Below are 18,906 nucleotides of genomic sequence, written 5' to 3' on the forward strand. Positions count from 1 at the left end.
AAAGATGACAAGTTTCCAAGGCAAAAATTCAAACCTTTCAAGCACAAACCTACAGACGTCCTCTAGCCTAACAAGTGACTTAAAAAGCCCTGTGGTTTGCATTTCTATCCATCTGGGGAAAGGAGATTAGAGAGAGCAGAGGACTATGTAGAATCCCGTAGCCTGGCGAGGGAGAGCAAGGCATTTTCATGCTCTCTCTGCCTTATTTAACTATTTCACAGGGAATCCTAAAGAGTGAACTGGATATTGCTTCTACAGGAGTTAAACATCTGGTTAGATTACGGCGCAAACTGAACAGCCTTATGTGCTGACGCTAAATGGGAATTTCTTATTGATTCAGTAGGGAGTCACAGTAACATGATATTGTAATGTTGATCAATCTGAAGGTAATATTTGTAAAGCTCCTCCAGAGCCTTCGTTTATATCCTTAGCTTTGGCATGAAGGTTAAAGGGCATGATGTATATAGAGATGTACCCAGTAGGTGCTCACTAAATGCTAGTTATATCCGTTGCTCTGAACAGACAGGCCTTTTCCACATCCATGTTTGCTTTCTGAAAGTCTGGTAAGGGGTGGGCCAAGTGCCCAAGATCCTGCTCAATGAATTATCACATTTTTTTTCTGGAGGAAAGGGGGCAAATCCAGACGAGAGCTCCTTCATCCCAATACCGAATTCACTAAAATTTCAAGGAACCCCTGCATCACCATTAATTGGGGGGGGGGGGGGATGTAATAATGGCATTGTAGTCATATTTTACAAAAAGGGTAGCCTTCTCTGTTAAAAACACAGAGTGATGTATTTAACAGTAAAATAATATGAAGTCTGAGATTTGCTTAAAAATACTCTAGCACTCCCCTCCGCCAAAAGTGTGCACAGGGCGGGGGCAGACGAAACAAGACTGACAAAATGTGGATAACTTGAAGGTGGTCCATGAGTCCAATTCTTCTGTAAATGTTTCAGATTTTCCATAACAAAATATAAAATAGAAATGGAGAACAACATAGAGAATTTCAGCAGAAACAGACATTATGTAATCGGAGAGTTTTTCAGAAACAATCTCCCAGTGGTTTAGGAAAGTGGCATAATCAAAGACGGAGCTTGGCGTTGTTTTTCATACCTGAGGAAGCATATTTAAGAGACGATGAACTCAGAGGACAACAAAAATCATTAGGTGCAATTTATTGTTTTTATACCTCAATATTTGAGGTATGCTTTAAGTTAAATTAAACATCTTAAATTAAGATGTAAAATCTGAAATGAACGACATTAATGAGCTAAGCCAACCATCCCCTTCTTCATCTCATCTTTTGTGTCCAGAAATTTAACCATTTCCACCAGGTTTTCATATTTGTTAGCACAGAGTTGTTTATAATAATCTCTAGTGATTCTTTGTATTTCTGCAGTATCAGTTGTAGTATTTCCCTTTTCATTTCTGATTTTTGTTACTTGGGTCTTCTCTCTCTCTTTTTTTTTTTTTTTTTTTGTTAACCTAGCTAATGGCTTGTCTATTTTATTTATCTTCTCAAAAAAAACAACTTTTTGTTTCATTGATCTTTTGCATTGTTTTTTAGGTCTCTATTTCTACCCCGATCTTGATTATTTCTTTCCATCCACTACTTTTGGGATTGGATTTTTATTGTTTTTCTAGTTCTTTGAGGCATAGTGTTAGGTCATTTATTTGAAGTCTTTCCATTCTTTTGATGCAAGTGTTTATTGCAATAAACTTCCCTCTTAGTACTGCTTTTGCAGTATTCCATAGGTTTCGGTATGATGTATCTTTATTTTCATTAGTTTCAAGAAATGTTTTGATTTCCCATCTCATTTCTTAAATGAAGAAATGGAGACCCAGAGAGATTCTGAACTTGCTGGTGGTTACATAATAAATTAAGTATAGAGCCTGGGTCACCTGGCTCTCAGAGGGCCAACCTAGGTCATGAGTGATGGAGGCCCAGACACTTGGCCTCGAGGAACAGAGGCTCCTACCACCCCTGGGAGGTCGACTAGTGTCTCTCACGTGGGAATCTCAGGTTTGTCAGCCCTCCCACAGAGACCTTTCTCACCAGCCTTGTGTGTTTACCAAAAAAACAGTACTAAAATTCATGATGTATTTTTCTAAGAATAGAAATGATCTGGCTCACCGTTAGCCTAGGTTTTGCTGAGAGTGCATGGCCACCAACCAGGGAGTGACATGGTTATCCTTGAAGACCTCCTAGCACAGGAGCCACACGATCCAACCTGGCCAGGGCAATGGATCATGAGGGTTTCTCTGACTCAGCGTCTGACTCAGAGCATGGAGATGACTGCTGACACATAAAGCTTTTAGTGATGCCTGATACTTGTGGGCCTGTCGGAATGGGGCATGCTCAGTTCTGCCCCAAACAGGGCACATTTATGCTTTGTACCAAAAGTGACATAAAGGCTGGCCCTGCTGATGGCAGCACTGCTACCCACTCCTGGATAGCTGGGGTTGGACAGGAGGTGCAGGAGCTCTCTGGTCCTAAAGCAACACCTCCCATGGCAGTAGGAAAGGACCTGCTTCAGATCCAGACTGCCCAGCATGCAAAGTCCCTTTCTGCCACCTTCTAGCTGGGCGACGAGGGCAAGTACACTGAGCCTCAGTGTCCCCACCTGGAAAATGATTTCTCCTTCTCCCAGGAACAGCTAATGTAAGACTGGCCTGAAAGCGCGAATCTTATTTGTTGGGAAGGCTCATCTCGCAAAGACCAGGAGGCAGAGATCGTTGCAATAAGCAAGAGGTTTTTATTCCAGCATGCTGGGGTCCCTCCGTTTTCAGGACAGAAACGGCCCCGAGCTTTTAACACAAGCATTTTTTATACAGTTTGGTAGGCAGACTTTGGCAACAAGATGAGTTGTACACAGCTTATTGGCCATCTGGGGTGAATTTTAATTTCATTGGTGGCCTTCAGTGGGGTGATACACAGACGAGGAACTGGGGAATTAACTAATAGCCCACCCCTTTTGCAGTTAGGCCCCTCCTGGAACTGGGTGAACTTTGGGCTCTTTGGAAAGTCCCTTCCCCCTGGCAGCGGAAAGTCCTAATCTTCTGGCGACGGAAAGTCTCAAGCACCTGGTAACAGAAAGTCCTAAGTATCTGGTATTGTTTACCAAAAAGGTTGGGGGTTATCTCTACCTCTACATTAAAAATAACCAGTGAAGACTTTGAAGACCACCAAGGCGCTGGTGCCTGCTGCACATCTGCCCTGGCCTCGCAGTCCTGTGTGGAGGCCTCCTGCTTGCTCTTTGCTATTTCTGGTGTGTATCAGGAGGAACTTGTCTCTTCGTAACCACATAAGGCAAGGGAAAGTGATCATGCAATTTCAACACAATTTTTATCTGGAGCATACAGAAGTGTGACTGTATGGACCCACAATTCCAGAAATGTGGAAGGATCAAAGGCCACACACAGCCTCCAGCCTCCTGGGTGATGGAATAAAGCCTAGCACATCCCATGGAATTCAGCCGAAGGCAGCAATCAACACCCCTGTGTTATCCACTTCCCAGGCTCAGAGAGCAACGAGGGATCTGGGCCAGGACCATTACTAATGACTGAAGGCATCCCTCTTACAAGCAGAGGGCAGGAGACAGGCTGGTGAAGTCTAGCTGCTTCTGGGGGTAGCAACAGGTAAAGAATAAAGGGCAGTGAGATCCTTAGCCTCCCACTCTTGCTGAAATTTCTGTCACTGTGATTTAAAAGATTCAAGTGTGATCTGAAGGAACATAAATAAATAAACAGGTTAAGTGGGGAGAAAAGTATGGTCTGAACCAGAGAGGAACAGCAGCCCCAAGTCTGGCAGACCCTTTGACATTACTACTTGGCCCAGAGAACCAGGTGGACAGAAAGAATGGAAGGGTCTACCAGCTAGCCAAACTAGGTCTCAACAATTGGGTTTGTAATAAGGGCTAACAAGTGACTGAGCCGTGGGCGCAGGATCTCCACTCTCAGGCACTGTATACCACACCTCTCTGTTAATGACACCAACAGAGTACCAGCTGTGAGCCAGGCACCAACATACACTTTACAGATTAACTGGTTTAATTAGTTAGATAATACCCACGCCACCCTCCCACCCCCACAACTAAGCCTGACTTGACAGTTGAGGAAACATGTGCAGACTAGAGGCTAAAAGAAACCAGTTGCTGGGCTGGTCCAAAAAGCCACCCCATGGGGGCATGCTATATTTCATATGTCCATCTTATCGGCCAGGTCAGAAACAACACAAACATATTTCCTTCCTTTACTGGGTCCTGTACTACAGTGATACTTAACCTGTCCCATAACAATGACTTTAGTATTGCAGTCTTGTCCATAATTAACAATGAATAAAAGGCATTTGCAAAGCTGACAGAAGAATTTTTAAAGGAGGAATTTAAAAGATTTTTTTAAATCGAGAACACTATTAAATGTCCAACTTCCTAGTAGTCAACTAATGCAATTAAAACAGCAATAACTCATTTCATCCATAAAATAACTGAGATTCTAACTCACAATGCAAGGCTGGAAAACTGGTAATTCTGCATAACCTCAGGGAGTGAAGCAGGAGCGTCCTTTCAGAAAGTAATTTCAGAATATTCCACCCAGTGAGTACTGAGCACTTATGTGGTGGAGTCTATACCAAACATAGTATACATTTATCTCATTTAATCTTCAAACAACTCTAAGGACAATTCTGAACTAGATTTGAAGCAGCTTGTCCAAGGTCAAGCAGAACCAAAACTTGAACCCAGCTTGTTCTGAACTCCAAAGCCCCACATCTTATGCATTACAATACAGATAGTAATTAAAATCTTCATAATTTTTTACCCATTCATCCTATACTTAAAATGTATTATAAGAATATAGTAAAATAAACCATCATAGATAGCAATGTAGGCTGTAATATTATTTATAAGAGTAAAAAACTGGAAGCAATCATATAATTATGAAGACCACATTCATAGAAAAAGATTTAAGATATAATGTCAAGGACACAAAAATCATATGTATGGTGAGAATGCAGCCAGTTTAAAAAAAAAGAAAAAAGAGAGAAAGCATGTGTGTGTTTGTGCGTATGCACGTGGGCATATGAGAAAAGAATATATGAAATAGTTGTGTTAAAATGATGGATTCACAGGTGGTTACCCCCTTTAATTTACATACAGAAAAGTATGCTCTGGTAGCCTTTATCCTTTATGCTAACAGCACTTTATTGAAGTATAATTCACATGCACGAATGCACAAATCTTAAGTGAACAGCTTGATGAATTTTGACAAACATATACACTGATGGAACCATCAAACAGATCAAGATATGGAACATTTCCATCCCCACAGAAAGTTTCCTTGCGGCCCCTGGTCCAGGCCCTCACTTTTGAGGGCTCACATATTACAACCCTCCCTCCCATAAAGACATGTGTTAAAGAACACCCGGGGGCCTCAGTCACTTGTGATCCAAAGCTCAGTGCTGGCAGGGCTCAAGGTAGCCCTAAACATCTACTCTCTTAACGCTGTTCAGGCCCAGGAAATACTCCACATCTCTTGGTCTATGTCTTCAAGAGAAAAGGTGACAGCATCTGAATGCTATGTCAGTTCGTGGGCTGTGCCATGGCTGGCATCCGGGAGACACACTGCTTCAGAGTGCAGGAAGGATTTGGGCAATGGCAGTGCTTAGGTAAAAGAAAAGACAAATTAATTAACTTGTCAAACCCTTTCTCCCCGTGGCATGAGTGCTGTAGATTCTTACATAATGAAGTATCATGTACAGTAGTACCAAACATCAATGTTCTTACTTTTCTGTTTCTTCTAATTCATGAGGCAAATATACTCAAATTTTGAACACGATTACCTTTTACTTAGAACACATTTATTTTAGATCACTGCTCTCAACAGAGCTCGAATTATGTGAAAACCTCAATTACAACAAAATAGTAATTTTGCTGACATGAAGGCAAGAAAAAATATATTTTATGGACTGACTTATGGATTATGTATATATCTATGACTCACGTATCACTGGCCCAACAATACTCAGATATGGACAATAACTCAATTTAGTCATCTTTGATATTTTCTGATTTTCAGTCATATAAAAACCATAGTTTTATATATTTTTAAATTTTGTTGTTAGAGGGTACATTTGTCAAGTTAGGAGGATAGGATATATTAAAATATATAATTAAGATATATATAAATATATAAAATAAAATTTATTTTAAAATGTATTTGATTGAACAGTGATATGTGGGCCTCCATTTGTACTCTTGCCCCAGGCTCTGCAAATGTTGGAGGAGAGCCTGTTAAATGTGCTTTGAGAACTGTTAAGATATCATTAGGCATAAGTGGTTCTGTTTTTGAATACTTATCACAGTGCCTTTTCTTCTTTTTTTCCATTACAGACAAATTTGATACTTTTTTAAAAGCTTGATTTTCTGCTGATATCTCACATTGTAACCTGTATGAGACCAGCTTTCCAGGAAGGCTGAGGTGGAATTTCCTATGCAAGAGCTCCCTTAGCAACAATAACTGGAAGTGGCATTCTGGCCTCTTCTGTAGCCCTCCATAACCCCAGGAGAGGCAACACCAGCTCATCGCCTGGGTAATTCCAAATAAAAAGCTGTTAAGGCCCTGGAGGATATTGAGAAAATCTGTGAAAATGCCTAATATCTCCAGAAAGTCTCCTGTTTCAGCACTAGATTTCAAAGTGCCCCACCTGCATTTAAAAAAAAAAAAAAAAAATACTCCCCCAGAGTAGAGCTTCTCGAATTCTAATGTACACACAAACCACCTGGGTTTTAAAATGCAGATTCTGATTCTGTAGGCCTGGAATGGGGCCAGAGATTCCGCATTTCTAACAGGCTCTCCTGGGACCAGCACCATAGACTATTCTTGGTCCTTTCCTGCTGCTTTTATGAAAATGCAGCTCAGGAGGAAAACTGGGCACGGGGAGGGGGAAGTGGGGGGTGGGGAATGACGACTACCACACAATGACTGTCCACTCACTAATCTGCTTCTCTCATCATTCAACAAAAATAATCATCTAAATGTATACAAAGTAATCTTAAAACAGAGGCCTAGGTAGTGTAAACTTTTGGCCTAACATTTCTTTCTGTATGATTTTAGGGTCAGCATGCTGGGAAATAAGCCAAGTCTAGCTTGAGAATCTGTTTCTCTCTCCTTCCAGCATACCTAGGGCCCTCCTCACTGCTTAGCACAGGCCCCTTAACGCTTATACCCCCATTCTCAGCCCACCGCCAGCCCTGGATTCAGTCAAGTCTGTTGGCTGGAAGCAGTGTCATGGCTGTAGGGTAAAAGCTGGACATAGCCTCATTCCCTCCTCCTGAGTATACCAGAGTTCCCCCTCCCCCCTGGGAGACTGCCCCTGGCCAAGGTAGTTGCTCAACGAAAGGCACGACCTCTTTAAGACGAACAATGCTGGAGGGAGCACGGACCTTAAGTAAATGAATAAACACTCTGGTGCCAGGAGAGTAGTAGGTAGATTAATTTGTCTACCCAGCCTCATCTCGGGCATGCTCTGAGTTATGTAAGCTGGGTGAGGGTCTGCATGTAAGCCCAAAAATGATTTACACCCCTACATTAATCTGTTGACTATATAACTGCTGTATGTACTCTGTGGCAGTGAGGACTTCTTACCAACAGGCCACCATTAGTGTCTCTCATAAGTCTAATAAACAGATGTCTCTACCTGCTGGACCTCCAGGTGATTTCTTTGGAACAGGTAAACACTATGTGAGTCCCCTCTCAGATTTGGGGCTTCCGCATTCCACACGGGCAAAACAATAGAATAAGGTTTCATATGATGAGATGAGAAGGCAGATTAGACCAAGAGACAGGGAGACAGAAACACAGAGAAGACCATGTGAAAATGGAGACAGATATTGGAATGATGCAGCCACAAGCCAAGAAATGCCTAGAGCTGCCAGAAGCTACAAAAGACAAGAAACTGAATCTCCCCTGTAGCCTTTGGAGAGTGGCCCTGATAGCACCTTGATTTTGGACTTCTGGCCTTTAGAACTGTGAGAAAATAAATTTGTTGTTGTAAGCCATCAAGTTTGTGGTCATTTGTTACAGAAGCCACAGGAAACTAATACAATAGGCATGGACTAAAAACAGACAATTCACAGAAGAAATATAGCCAATGAATATACATCTAAAACATGTCTAATCTCATGTCTTAGTCTGTTCCTGCTGTCCCAAAATACTTTAGACTAGGTAATTTGTAAATAATAGAAATTTATTTCTCACAGTTCTGGAGTCTGCAAAATCCCAGATCAAGGCTCCAGCAGGTTCAGTGTCTGGCAAGGGCTGCTCTCTGCCTCCACGATGCTGCCCTCTTGCTGCATCTTCACATGGCAGAAGGGCAAGAGTAATAAATGTCCTCACAGGCAAAAGAGATGGAAGTAGGAGGCAGCTCTCTGAAGCTTCTTTTATAAGGGGATTAATCCCATTCACTAGGGTGGAACCCTCATGACCTTATCACTTCCCAGAGGCCCCACCTTCTAATACCATCACCTTGGGATTTAGGATTTCAACATGTGAAGTTTAGAGGGACACATACATTCAAAATGTAGAACCTCACTAAGAAAGAAATGTAAATTAAAACAAAATGAGATCTTTTCTGCCTGAGGGGTTAGCAATTATTTCAAAGATTAATAACATATAAAGTTGGCAAGAGTGTAATCAGATTCTCCATAATAGGTATAATCTTTCTGTTGATTAATTTGGAAATGTCTGTCAAAATATTAAATATGCAGCCTTTTAGCCAAGAAATTTGCAAGTCTAGGAATTTAACCTAAGGTAATATTAACACAAGTGCAAAATAAGTAGATAACTAATATATTTATTATAGTAAGTTCTGTTGCAAATGTCCATTGATAGAGGATTGGTTAAATACATGATGATACAGTCATAAAACAGAATACTATGGAGCCATTACATAAAACCAGATAAATCTATATGTAATTACAGGAAAAGAATTTCAAAGAATATTGTTTTTAAAAACAGGAAGCAAGATACAGAACAAAATATGATCATTTATGTTAACTTTATATATATGTATGTATAGAGGAACTTCTTTAACATTTTTACAGTAAGTGAGGCAGAGATGGTAAGCTGCCCACCAAAATGTCATAATCCTCTCCCATACAGTAGCATAATCACTGGAAGGTGGCTGATTCACCAGGCACTTGATCTCCCCCAATCCCTTATCTCCAGGTACGGTCATGTGACTAGTGAATGCCCATGGGAGGTATGGTCATGTGACTAGTGCATGCCCATGGGAGGTAAGTAAAAATGATGTGTTACTTCTGAGCCCGAGTATTTAAGAAACAGGTGTGTCTTCACTCTCTTTTTCCCTCTTCCAGGCTGTAAGGTGACTACTCCAAGGCTTGGGGGTGGCAAACCCACAAGACAGAAGCAGCCAGGGTCTCTGAAACTCTGAGGGAAAACGGCCCTCTGACCAGAGTCAGTGTATTAAAATGTATTAATCCATTGAAACTTGAGAGTTTTCACAGCAGCTGGTGTTACCCTAACTTACAGGCATGTATTCATTTTATAATAATATTTTATATACATTTTTTTCTTTAAAAAGAGGAAATAAAGGGTCAGTGGAAAAGCAAACCTCCAACTGCTAACTCTCCCTGATCCCCAACAATTACATAAAATATGGGTCTTGACTAACACACATTCCAGTCAGTATGTCACCTCTTAAATTTCATTCCCCTCATCCCAAGGAATCAGAAAGTACAGTGCAACAACGACAAATTTATTTTAAAAGTACATTTCTCCATTTAATAACTGCCCCCTCTTGAAGAAACAGGTTCCAAGTATAAAAACAGTAATGGAAGAGGCAAAAACATTTGCTTTAATCACCTTTTCTGTCCTGTGATTCAAGGGGAATAAATGAGTTATAAACATTTTAAAATCAGGAAGAAAAAAAAAAAAAAGTGGGAGCATACCAATAAGCCCATACATAAAAGAAGCAGTTTTAGAAACAAGTAATTGCTCCAGCTCTTGGAGTATTTGTCTTGTTGGCTTCCAAATATACGGAAGGCACACTTAAAATGATGTTCCTTCTCACAATCCCACTGAAGGGAAGTGCTCTTAGGCCATCAGTCTGTTACCAGTTCATGTGTCCAGCATGAAGCCTTTCAGACTCAAATGTTTTTCTTCAGGGACATGAATTTCATAACCTGGATTCTGATTTTCATCTTACAAAAGCAATACATATTGGTCATTTTTTAAAAAATAGAAAATACATCTAAACAAAAAGTAAGAAAAGTAAAACATTACCTTACCCAAAATTAACCAGTTGTTTCATTGGTGTATGACATTCAATATGCATATATGTATGTACAGACATACATGTGCTTTTAAAATAAGCCCATATTTATACAGTCCATCTAACAACTTGGTTTTTTCAGAATATTTACTTACCTCTTTTAACATAACTGAAGTTACCGGAGGTGGGAAAGGGAAAGAAGGAGGGGAAAAGGGACAAATTGGTAAAGGGCCATGAAAACTGATTACATTGTATAATGTTTAATATAATAATTATCCTGATTTGAAAACCACATATTGCACACAGGTATTGATATTCAATGCTGTACCTTACGGATATGCACAATCAACTATGTTCAAATAAAAAATTAATTAAAACGAAAAAAAATTTATCTTTTTATTATGAATCTTTTTTGGGGGGTGGCAGCTGGCCAGTACAGGGATTGAACCCTGGACCTTGGTGTTATCAGCACCACATTCTACCCAACCAAGCTGACTGGCCAGCCCATTATTATGAATCTTTCTATCTCAATAAATGACCATCTACAACACTGTAATAACTAATTAATGCATCTTTTATAAAAACGTCAAAAAAGTCCTTTTAAATTTCTTAACAAGAAACTCAAGGCACTATTGCAATGTAAAATTTTTAAAACCATAAAATTTCTTAATTAAATCATTATTCTACTAACAATGAGGATAAATGACAAAACATACATAAAACAAATACCTCATTGCTCTCACAGTACCTTGTTTTGCAATATATTCTAGCCTGATGCAACCTCCTAGGAAATGGTGATACGCCCTCATCTCTGCCTCTGTTATCCGCACCAAGGTGTAAGGTGAGTATCTAGGGTCTTGCTGCTCACACTTCATGCACCAGCTGGCCACTGGATTCGTGGAGACAATGCCACCTCGCTCACCCTCCATTCCTCTCTAGGCACTGCACTCACATAAATGTGTTTAATCCTTTCTCCCAGCTAATCTCTCTGAAGTTCACTCAAGGTCATTTCACTGCTGAGGGAAGATCGTTTGGATTGATGAGTGCTCACAGGATTACAGCCTCAATAGATTACCAGACTTCCTCATTTGAAACACAAAAGGGAAACTGGGGGGTTGAGGATGTTGGGGTAGAGAGGGAAATCCTAGAGTCAATGAGAATCCGAATGCTTTTTCCTTTTTAGAGGTATCACATCATGAGACACATATCAGGCCATTAGATATTTAAGAAAAAATAATAGGGATAAACTTTTTAAAGGATGCTCTTAAAAAAAAAAAAAAACCAAAAACACAAAGAAAAACTTATTCCAGGCCACAATTCTACCCTCCTTCTCTTTCAACTTCTCCAAGCTGTCGAGAAATAAAATCCAGCCATATTCGCTATCTAGGCAAGCAACACAGGTCAGCACAGCAAATAGTAAAAGATGGAATTCTGAGATGGAATGTAGAGTGTCTCCCACTGAAACTACTACTAAAGATCAAGTGAAAGTATAATATCATGATTCTCAAATGAAGGCTGGCCATTGCCTGTCACGTTGTAACCAAGATCTTGCTTACCACCACTTGGGGAAAAGTCAATTCACCTTTCACAACTGTGCTGTGCAGACAGAATGTTATATTCAGAGTAAGGCTGCTTTGTCCTAGTGCATTTTATTTTGATTCTTCATGCTTAATGTTATTGTTTATTAAAGTTGTGCTCTCAGACTTAAAGAAAGGGCACGATGTGAAATAGCCAATAAGCAAGTTTTCGGGGTTTTGTTGTTTTTTCCGATAAGCTAGTAATGAGTAAATTTTGTATACAAACTTCCAATCTTTATTCATAACATTCAAGCTAAAAATTCAAGTAAAGCTTGCAAATGGCTAAGGAGAAACTGGAAGACCTTTTTTATAAGAAAAACGTTTTCAACTTTATTTTTGGGGAAAGGGTAAAATTTACATATATTAGAATACTCAAGTCTGAAGTGTGCATTTCAATGAGTTTTGACAAAAGGATACATCCATGTAACTCATATCTCTTTCAAGATATAGAACATTTCCATCTCCCTTCCCATCAACCATGTTTCCTAACCCCCAGGCAATCACTGTTGTGATTGTTTTCAATAAAGACTAGTTTTTCCTGTTCAAAAACTTCATATGATGTGATCATAATGCTGTGGATGGAATTGTGTCCCCCAAAGTCCATGTACTAGAAACTTAATCCCCACTGTTAAAAGGGGGATAGTGTTAAAAGAGTGGGAAATCCTATTATATTAACTAAAAGGTGGGACCTTGAAGAGGTGACTAAGTTGTGAGGACCATGCCAGAGTGAATAGATTAATCCATTGATTGATCCAGTAGGTGGTCATGAGCATGATCCTAAGGAATCTAAAAGAAGAGCTAGTGACAAAGTTAGTTAGTCTCTTGCTTCTGCCTTTCCTGCAATATGACACCCTGTATTGCCGAAGTCACTCCCAAAGACCCTCACCAGATGTGTTCCCTGGACTTTGGACTTCCCAGCCTCCCAAATTGTAAGCAGTAAATTTTGTTTTCTTTACAAATTACCCAGTTCTGAGTATTTCTGTTTATAAGCATCAGAAACGGACTAACGCACATGCAGTATGTATTCTTTTGTGTCTAGCTTCCTTCTCTCAGGATAATGCTTTTGAACTTCATCCATGTGTGTATCACTAGTTCGTTCATTTTTATTGCAGATTTGCAGTCCATCATGTGGATAGCTACCGTTTGTTTCTTCTGCTGATGGACAGTTGGGTTTTTTCCAGTTTGGGCTGTTATGAATAAAGTTGCTATGAACATTCATGTAAAGGCTTTTATTTGGACATATTTTTTCATTTCTCTTGGATAAATACCTAGAAGTGATATTGCTGAGTCAAAGGGTAGGTGTATATTTAACTTATAAGAAATTGCCAAACTTTTTCCCAAAGTAGTTGTACCAGAAAGCCATTTTAAGATTAGAGGCTACTCTGTTCAGTAATCCTAAGAGCCAGTTCTTTGTTGGTATTAACCTCATGCAAGAACTTTAAGAAAATACCTAAATAATAAATTTAATGCAGTTTGGGGCTCTAAAACTTATGAAAGTTCCTTATCCTCTACCATTAGGTATTGTTAATATGCTGACTCAGACTAAATACCAGCTTTAAAGTCATCTAATACAGGGGAGAAAAAAAATCAGTTTTAAACAACTGTTTGTTAGACATTGCCAAATTTCCCTCCAAAACAATTGTACCAGTTTGCATTCCCACCAGCAAAATAAGAGTGCGTGATTCCCCACATGGAGGCTCTTTTCTTACTGAAAATTAAATTCTTTACCCTTTGCTTCAGATATGAATAACCACAAATGCTTGGTTGGCACAACAGCACCTTTGACCAGAATAGCTAACTTTGCTAACCTTGTAAACCTACAATGACGGTATGTGCACAAATGCACACACGCAGCAATGACCATAATTATGTCTTTTGCCAGCTTATAGAACTCCAGGGAGAGGCAGACAGTAAAGTCTTGGAATTTTTCCTTATTAGATTACATTTGAATCTACTATATGAACAAACTGCACAGCTCTTATGAATTCTGTATTCCATGCATTGACCTTTATCATTGGACCCAGAACAAGTATCCAATAAAGAACTGCATTCTTTTTATGTTTAGCAATGGATTCTGAAATAACTGGAGACTGGGTAACTACCTTAGGAAACAGCTGATTATTTCAGCAGTACTGGCAATGTGAAGTGAATGCTTCTCCCATCTGCCCCCCTCCCTCAAGAAACTACCATTACAGGTATAAAGGGGGAAAAGGCATTCTTACCGCTTCTAAACTCGCCCTGGTTTTTTTTGTTTTGTTTTTTTGTGTTTTTTTTTTTTAAAGCTGTGTGTGTTTTACATCCGTTATTGGAATGTACTGAGGCAATCCACATGTTCCAACTATGAGGGTGAAAATACAGAATGGGAAAGAAACAATAAGCTCAAAAAGGGTTTGAATTATCCATAGTGCAAGAGCATCAGTATTACTATTTTACAAGAAGTAGAATCAAAGTCATATTAATAGGAGAGATATTTTTTCCTTACATAGACTAGACTTTTTCTCTTAGGAAAAAATACAACAAAAAAACAAAAACACTCACATGGCCATGGTATTTGCTGGAGAGAGTAAACCGAATTTCCCCCAGCGTTGGCCTGGGGGAGAAGAGATTAACAGGACTCAGGAGCACCATGCAAGACTCTGCTGGAGGTGGAGCTGTGAGGGCCACCACACTCCCACCAGCTGACCCTCACCTCCCTAACTTTCCCCTCTCTTAGGGTATCGGGGACAGCTCTTTCCCTCTGGGTCAGGGAAGAGAGGCCTTGACACACCCACCTACACACATGTGGAGGATGCCCTAGAGGAAGCATGCCAAATGGACATTTGGTTCCCACTGGGGAGTGGGACTAGGGTTCTTGGGAGACAGGGGAACTGTGAGTTTTAACTTCACACCGTTCTGTACTATTTGCAATTTATATAAAACAGCAGGAATTACTTTCATTACTAAACTAAAAATGCACTAAGAAGGTTTTTTAAAAATTATTTTATCTGTGTTACTAATTCCTCATACATAGATCTCTACCACGTTCCTCACTAACAGTTTGGAATCCTGCCTGTCCTTTATAAACTTTATTAACCACTATGGCAAAATGTTGATGGTTGTTGAAGCTGGATGATGAGCACTTGGAGATTTATAACGCTATTTTATTTTTTTGATGTCTTAAATTTTTGATAATTAAAAGCTAAATTGCATGCCCAAAAAACCAAAAAGCTTTCACACAACTATGACATTCAAAGATAATTTATACACTGCAAATAACCCCCAAAGGTTAGTGTGAACTGAATGAGATACACAAATGAGATAAGACAGTCTCTCTGTTGCCCTCAGTGCACCTAAGATGTATGTACAGTGTGGAATTCCTAAACAATGCCAAATGACTTGGAAATTATGATTGGGTTTTTTATTATTTTTGTTAAGCAATATTAAAAATATTAAAATGTGTTTTTTAAAACAGAGGGCTTGGAGAAACAAGTATAAAATCCTCCATGTAATATGAACCCAAAGCTAAACAATTCTTTTAAATATATTTCTTATACATTTAGCCTTTTTTTGGAACTTCTGACTAACACAAAAACAAGAAATTGAAATAAAAGGTATAACTACAGGAAACAAAAGATGAGGGGGAGTTATCACCATTTGTAGATGACACGATTATCAGTCATTATTTAACAAATATTTGTTGGGTATTACGTGTTAAAAGAAAACCAAGAAAATCAACTGGAAAATTATTAGACTTAATAATATTTCTATAAAATAGCAGGTTACAAAATAAATATCCCCAAATCAATATCTTATACTCCAGCAATAACGAGTGAAATATATAGTTAAAAAAGAGAGAATACATTCACAACAGCAGCACAAAATACAAGCTGCCTTGAAATAAACTTTACAAGGAGTGTGTGAGACATACATGAAAAAAAGTAAACTTCACTGAGAAATAAAAAGTATTTGAATGAGATATATTTCTTAACATAAATCTTAAGTGTCAATTCTTCACAAATTAAGTTATAGTCTTAATACAATCCTATTAAAAATTACAGTAAGTTTGTGGGAGTGAGAGGGGTTAACAAAATGATTATAAAGTTTATTTGAAAAAATTAAAAAGGCTAGAAGAGTTAAGAAAACATTTTTTAAAAAATGATTGATGGAAAAAGCTTTAATAGCTTTAATGGAAGGGGCAACTTTATTTAGAAATCCCTGCACACATTTTACACACTCCAGATTGTTTCGTAAGGATAGAGATCTAGAAAATGTTATTATTGGATCAAAGAGTATGAGTACTAAGTTTTAAAACATGCTTTGGTCAAACTGCCTTCTGGAAAACTTACAACATTTTAGTGGCCCATTAATAGGGTGTGGGGGTTACTTTCACAGAGATTTCTAAATAAAGTTGCCCCTTCCATTTTTTTTTCAATAACATTGAGAAACTGGAAACAACCCACATGGTCAACAACTGGGCAACCATTAAATAAATTATGGTACAACCATATAGTGAAAAATTATAAAGCCATTAAAATATTATTGATGGAGATGTTTTGTAATTTATGGAATTGCTTATGATATAATTTAGCTTAATTTATGGTATAGTTTTAAAAAACAGAATTTATACAATTATATATGTAATATGTATGATATATATAAAAAGAGCTAGTTAAATCATTTTAACTATGTAAAAATGCCAAAGGAAAAAAAACTGGAAGGACATATGCTCAAAGGATAACTGTAGTTATCACTAGGAGATGGAATTATACACTTCTGTATTTTTGGAATATTGTACAATGAGCATGTATTTTTTTCTGTATTGTTTTTGTTTGTTAATGCTTTCTAAATTTGTTTTTTTAACTGACACACAGTATAATTCATTCTTTGGTGTATAGTTCTGAGTTTTGACAAATGCATGGAGTTGTTTAACCATCTCTACAGTCAGGATACAGGATAGTTGACCACCCCTTTGTAGTCAAACCACCCACCACCTTTAACCCCTGGCAACCACTCCACTTCTATAGTTTTACCGCTTCCCAATGTCATAGAAATAGAAACATTCAGTATGTGCCCTTTGATTCTGGCATCTTTCCCTTAGCCTAATGACTTTCAGATTTAAACATGCTGTCATATGTATCAATAATTCATTTCTTTTTATTATTGAATATTCCACTGGAGAGATGTACCACCGTGTATCCATTTCCCAAATGTTGGGGGACATTTGGGTTTTTTCCAGTTTTGTGATTAAGAATAAAGCTGACAGAAGCACCCATGTACAGATTTTTGATGATCGTGAGCTTTCATTTCTCTTGGGGTGGGATTACTGAGTCATATCATAAGTGTATGTTTAATGTTATAAGAAACTGCCAACTGTTTTCCAAAGTGGCTGTACCATTTTACATTCCTACCAACAGTGTGAGACAGCCAGTCCCTCCTTGTCCTCACCATGACTTGGTATTGTCATATATTTTAGACACTCTAATAGTTATGCAATTTCCCTGATGACTACTAATGTCGAGCATATATTCATATGCTTATTTGCCATCTGTATATCTTCTTTAGTAAAGTATCTGTTCAATTTTTTGTCAATGTAATTGGGTTGTTTAGGGTTTTTTTTTTTTTTAATTGTTGAGTTTGAAAGTTCTTTACATATTCTGGATACAAGTCCTTTGCCAGATATGTTATTCACAACTATTTTTTCCTATTCAGTGGGTTGTCTTTTCATTCTCTTAGCAGTGTCTTTTGCAAAGAAAAAAATTTTAATTTCAATGAAGTCCAATTTATCAAATTTTTCTTTAGTGTATCATACTTTTAGTGTCGACCAACCAAGGTCACAGAGGTTTTCTCCTATGTTTTCTAACAGATTTTTAATTAGGTTTTACATTTACATGATCCACTTTGAGTTAATTTCTGTATTTGGGGTGAAGTATACGTAAAGATTCATTTTTTGCATATAGACGTCCAATTGTTCCAGCACCATTTGTTATTCCTTTACACATTTCTCCATTGAATTGCCTTTGCACTTGTGTCAAAAATCAATTGGCCATATTTGGGTGAGACTATTTCTGGATTCTCTACTCTGTTCCATTGATCATTATGTCTATTTTTTTGCCAATACCACACTGTCTTGATTACTTTGCTTTATAGTAAGTCTTGAAATTCAGTAGCATGAGTGCTCCAAATTTGCTGTTTTTCAAAAAACTTTGGCTATTATAATCCTTTTTGCCTATTATAGTATCTTCTGGATGATTCTAAGTTTCTACAAAAATGCCTGATAGACTTTTGATTGGAGCTGTGTTTATTTTATACATCAATTTGGGAAGAATTGACACCTTAATATTGAGGCTTCCAAACCTTAAACACAGACCATGTATTAGTTTTATAAGCAGAGGTTTTAAAACCTTTATGAAATATCACATAATGCTCATTCTCCTCCCTATTTCTTCTGCTTCTTTTTAAGATTATAATACAAAGCCACAAAAAATGAACAGGAAACATGATCTTTCTCTTTAAAATCTAGGTTAGTTTTCCCAAGGCACTGAGGGAGGAAAGGCTCATGCCTGAAGGGCAAACCAGGTTTGTGTACTGGAATTTTCCTTCTCATTTCTGTACCATATGTCAAGGTCTAAAATCCCATTTCACAGCCTGAGGGCTTGTTCTCCCTTGGCAAGCAAAGGTTCTCTTGATTGCTGGAGGGATAAATATTGCAATGGAAATAAAATGGAATGTAGAGCAGAAGGATGCGGATGCGAGAGTTCCTGAGGCCCATTTTTGCAATCTAGGTCCTGCACCAAACCTTCTTCACCAGTGGGGGAAAAAAGGAGGAAAGAGGGGAAAAAGATGGGAGCCACAGGGCAGGGAAGGCGTCAATAAAATGTTGAAGGTGAGGGCCTGTGAAACCCTCAGGAGCTGGGGCAGCCAGAGGACACTTTCAGGACAGCGATGCCTCCACCTCCACTTCAAAGTGTCTGTTGTTGCTAGACCATACATGTCTCCTCTCCCCTCTTCACAAAATTCCCCTGCAGCCCCAATCGTCTATGGACATGATTTTTGAGA

At 38.5% G+C, this 18,906-nt stretch overlaps 1 protein-coding gene and 1 long non-coding RNA gene across 7 annotated transcripts in view; both read right to left on the reverse strand.

Moving 5' to 3' along the window:
- The window catches only part of MCF2L2 (MCF.2 cell line derived transforming sequence-like 2), a 232,239-nt gene that overhangs the window by 202,588 nt on the left and 10,745 nt on the right, over positions 1-18,906 (reverse strand). The window lies entirely within an intron of this gene.
- LOC134362924 (uncharacterized) lies at positions 5,180-7,759 on the reverse strand. Its single transcript, XR_010021666.1, has 2 exons — positions 7,700-7,759; positions 5,180-5,663 (listed from the first exon to the last, which is right to left on the reverse strand). It is a non-coding gene; the product is annotated as an uncharacterized LOC134362924 (long non-coding RNA).

The sequence above is a fragment of the Cynocephalus volans genome, chromosome 1 (assembly GCF_027409185.1).
Source record: "Cynocephalus volans isolate mCynVol1 chromosome 1, mCynVol1.pri, whole genome shotgun sequence".
Classification (NCBI taxonomy): Eukaryota; Metazoa; Chordata; class Mammalia; order Dermoptera; family Cynocephalidae; genus Cynocephalus; species Cynocephalus volans.